Source organism: Eleutherodactylus coqui, chromosome 1 (assembly GCF_035609145.1).
Source record: "Eleutherodactylus coqui strain aEleCoq1 chromosome 1, aEleCoq1.hap1, whole genome shotgun sequence".
NCBI lineage: Eukaryota > Metazoa > Chordata > Amphibia > Anura > Eleutherodactylidae > Eleutherodactylus > Eleutherodactylus coqui.
The window spans coordinates 342,434,676-342,439,397 of NC_089837.1; positions in this window are offsets into that span (position 1 = coordinate 342,434,676).

Here is a 4,722-nt window from a genome sequence, read left to right on the forward strand (position 1 = left end):
TCACAGCCCAGACAGAGCCAGGAAATAATTTTGCGCAAGCCTGCTGTAACACTTAGCTGGCTGCGTATGAATTTGGAGAACTACTACACCCAGCAGAGACCCAGAACACTGAGGACAGTCACAGGCAGCCCAAATAGATTTTTTTTCCCAAAATTTTTTTGCAAAGGCCCACTGCCTATATTCAATCAATATGTCTTCTGTCCCTGCCTAAGCGCTTCTGGCCCTGGAGTATGTCAAAGAACTGCAGAGTGTTGCACTGTGAACTGCAATACAGCGGTGATTTCACAGCCCAGACAGAGCCAGGAAATAATTTTGCGCAAGCCTGCTGTAACACTTAGCTGGCTGCGTATGAATTTGGAGAACTACTACACCCAGCAGAGACCCAGAACACTGAGGACAGTCACAGGCAGCCCAAATAGATTTTTTTTCCCAAAATTTTTTTGCAAAGGCCCACTGCCTATATTCAATCAATATGTCTTCTGTCCCTGCCTAAGCGCTTCTGGCCCTGGAGTATGTCAAAGAACTGCAGAGTGTTGCACTGTGAACTGCAATACAGCGGTGATTTCACAGCCCAGACAGAGCCAGGAAATAATTTTGCGCAAGCCTGCTGTAACACTTAGCTGGCTGCGTATGAATTTGGAGAACTACTACACCCAGCAGAGACCCAGAACACTGAGGACAGTCACAGGCAGCCCAAATAGATTTTTTTCCCCAAATTTTTTTGCAAAGGCCCACTGCCTATATTCAATCAATATGTCTTCTGTCCCTGCCTAAGCGCTTCTGGCCCTGGAGTATGTCAAAGAACTGCAGAGTGTTGCACTGTGAACTGCAATACAGCGGTGATTTCACAGCCCAGACAGAGCCAGGAAATAATTTTGCGCAAGCCTGCTGTAACACTTAGCTGGCTGCGTATGAATTTGGAGAACTACTACACCCAGCAGAGACCCAGAACACTGAGGACAGTCACAGGCAGCCCAAATAGATTTTTTTCCCCAAATTTTTTTGCAAAGGCCCACTGCCTATATTCAATCAATATGTCTTCTGTCCCTGCCTAAGCGCTTCTGGCCCTGGAGTATGTCAAAGAACTGCAGAGTGTTGCACTGTGAACTGCAATACAGCGGTGATTTCACAGCCCAGACAGAGCCAGGAAATAATTTTGCGCAAGCCTGCTGTAACACTTAGCTGGCTGCGTATGAATTTGGAGAACTACTACACCCAGCAGAGACCCAGAACACTGAGGACAGTCACAGGCAGCCCAAATAGATTTTTTTCCCAAAATTTTTTTGCAAAGGCCCACTGCCTATATTCAATCAATATGTCTTCTGTCCCTGCCTAAGCGCTTCTGGCCCTGGAGTATGTCAAAGAACTGCAGAGTGTTGCACTGTGAACTGCAATACAGCGGTGATTTCACAGCCCAGACAGAGCCAGGAAATAATTTTGCGCAAGCCTGCTGTAACACTTAGCTGGCTGCGTATGAATTTGGAGAACTACTACACCCAGCAGAGACCCAGAACACTGAGGACAGTCACAGGCAGCCCAAATAGATTTTTTTCCCAAATTTTTTTGCAAAGGCCCACTGCCTATATTCAATCAATATGTCTTCTGTCCCTGCCTAAGCGCTTCTGGCCCTGGAGTATGTCAAAGAACTGCAGAGTGTTGCACTGTGAACTGCAATACAGCGGTGATTTCACAGCCCAGACAGAGCCAGGAAATAATTTTGCGCAAGCCTGCTGTAACACTTAGCTGGCTGCGTATGAATTTGGAGAACTACTACACCCAGCAGAGACCCAGAACACTGAGGACAGTCACAGGCAGCCCAAATAGATTTTTTTTCCCAAATTTTTTTGCAAAGGCCCACTGCCTATATTCAATCAATATGTCTTCTGTCCCTGCCTAAGCGCTTCTGGCCCTGGAGTATGTCAAAGAACTGCAGAGTGTTGCACTGTGAACTGCAATACAGCGGTGATTTCACAGCCCAGACAGAGCCAGGAAATAATTTTGCGCAAGCCTGCTGTAACACTTAGCTGGCTGCGTATGAATTTGGAGAACTACTACACCCAGCAGAGACCCAGAACACTGAGGACAGTCACAGGCAGCCCAAATAGATTTTTTTCCCCAAATTTTTTTGCAAAGGCCCACTGCCTATATTCAATCAATATGTCTTCTGTCCCTGCCTAAGCGCTTCTGGCCCTGGAGTATGTCAAAGAACTGCAGAGTGTTGCACTGTGAACTGCAATACAGCGGTGATTTCACAGCCCAGACAGAGCCAGGAAATAATTTTGCGCAAGCCTGCTGTAACACTTAGCTGGCTGCGTATGAATTTGGAGAACTACTACACCCAGCAGAGACCCAGAACACTGAGGACAGTCACAGGCAGCCCAAATAGATTTTTTTCCCAAATTTTTTTGCAAAGGCCCACTGCCTATATTCAATCAATATGTCTTCTGTCCCTGCCTAAGCGCTTCTGGCCCTGGAGTATGTCAAAGAACTGCAGAGTGTTGCACTGTGAACTGCAATACAGCGGTGATTTCACAGCCCAGACAGAGCCAGGAAATAATTTTGCGCAAGCCTGCTGTAACACTTAGCTGGCTGCGTATGAATTTGGAGAACTACTACACCCAGCAGAGACCCAGAACACTGAGGACAGTCGACAGGCAGCCCAAATAGATTTTTTTTCCCAAATTTTTTTGCAAAGGCCCACTGCCTATATTCAATCAATATGTCTTCTGTCCCTGCCTAAGCGCTTCTGGCCCTGGAGTATGTCAAAGAACTGCAGAGTGTTGCACTGTGAACTGCAATACAGCGGTGATTTCACAGCCCAGACAGAGCCAGGAAATAATTTTGCGCAAGCCTGCTGTAACACTTAGCTGGCTGCGTATGAATTTGGAGAACTACTACACCCAGCAGAGACCCAGAACACTGAGGACAGTCACAGGCAGCCCAAATAGATTTTTTTTCCCCAAATTTTTTTGCAAAGGCCCACTGCCTATATTCAATCAATATGTCTTCTGTCCCTGCCTAAGCGCTTCTGGCCCTGGAGTATGTCAAAGAACTGCAGAGTGTTGCACTGTGAACTGCAATACAGCGGTGATTTCACAGCCCAGACAGAGCCAGGAAATAATTTTGCGCAAGCCTGCTGTAACACTTAGCTGGCTGCGTATGAATTTGGAGAACTACTACACCCAGCAGAGACCCAGAACACTGAGGACAGTCACAGGCAGCCCAAATAGATTTTTTTCCCCAAATTTTTTTGCAAAGGCCCACTGCCTATATTCAATCAATATGTCTTCTGTCCCTGCCTAAGCGCTTCTGGCCCTGGAGTATGTCAAAGAACTGCAGAGTGTTGCACTGTGAACTGCAATACAGCGGTGATTTCACAGCCCAGACAGAGCCAGGAAATAATTTTGCGCAAGCCTGCTGTAACACTTAGCTGGCTGCGTATGAATTTGGAGAACTACTACACCCAGCAGAGACCCAGAACACTGAGGACAGTCACAGGCAGCCCAAATAGATTTTTTTCCCCAAATTTTTTTGCAAAGGCCCACTGCCTATATTCAATCAATATGTCTTCTGTCCCTGCCTAAGCGCTTCTGGCCCTGGAGTATGTCAAAGAACTGCAGAGTGTTGCACTGTGAACTGCAATACAGCGGTGATTTCACAGCCCAGACAGAGCCAGGAAATAATTTTGCGCAAGCCTGCTGTAACACTTAGCTGGCTGCGTATGAATTTGGAGAACTACTACACCCAGCAGAGACCCAGAACACTGAGGACAGTCACAGGCAGCCCAAATAGATTTTTTTCCCCAAATTTTTTTGCAAAGGCCCACTGCCTATATTCAATCAATATGTCTTCTGTCCCTGCCTAAGCGCTTCTGGCCCTGGAGTATGTCAAAGAACTGCAGAGTGTTGCACTGTGAACTGCAATACAGCGGTGATTTCACAGCCCAGACAGAGCCAGGAAATAATTTTGCGCAAGCCTGCTGTAACACTTAGCTGGCTGCGTATGAATTTGGAGAACTACTACACCCAGCAGAGACCCAGAACACTGAGGACAGTCACAGGCAGCCCAAATAGATTTTTTTCCCCAAATTTTTTTGCAAAGGCCCACTGCCTATATTCAATCAATATGTCTTCTGTCCCTGCCTAAGCGCTTCTGGCCCTGGAGTATGTCAAAGAACTGCAGAGTGTTGCACTGTGAACTGCAATACAGCGGTGATTTCACAGCCCAGACAGAGCCAGGAAATAATTTTGCGCAAGCCTGCTGTAACACTTAGCTGGCTGCGTATGAATTTGGAGAACTACTACACCCAGCAGAGACCCAGAACACTGAGGACAGTCACAGGCAGCCCAAATAGATTTTTTTCCCCAAATTTTTTTTGCAAAGGCCCACTGCCTATATTCAATCAATATGTCTTCTGTCCCTGCCTAAGCGCTTCTGGCCCTGGAGTATGTCAAAGAACTGCAGAGTGTTGCACTGTGAACTGCAATACAGCGGTGATTTCACAGCCCAGACAGAGCCAGGAGATAATTTTGCGCAAGCCTGCTGTAACACTTAGCTGGCTGCGTATGAATTTGGAGAACTACTACACCCAGCAGAGACCCAGAACACTGAGGACAGTCACAGGCAGCCCAAATAGATTTTTTTCCCCAAATTTTTTTGCAAAGGCCCACTGCCTAGATTCAATCAATATGTCTTCTGTCCCTGCCTAAGCGCTTCTGGCCC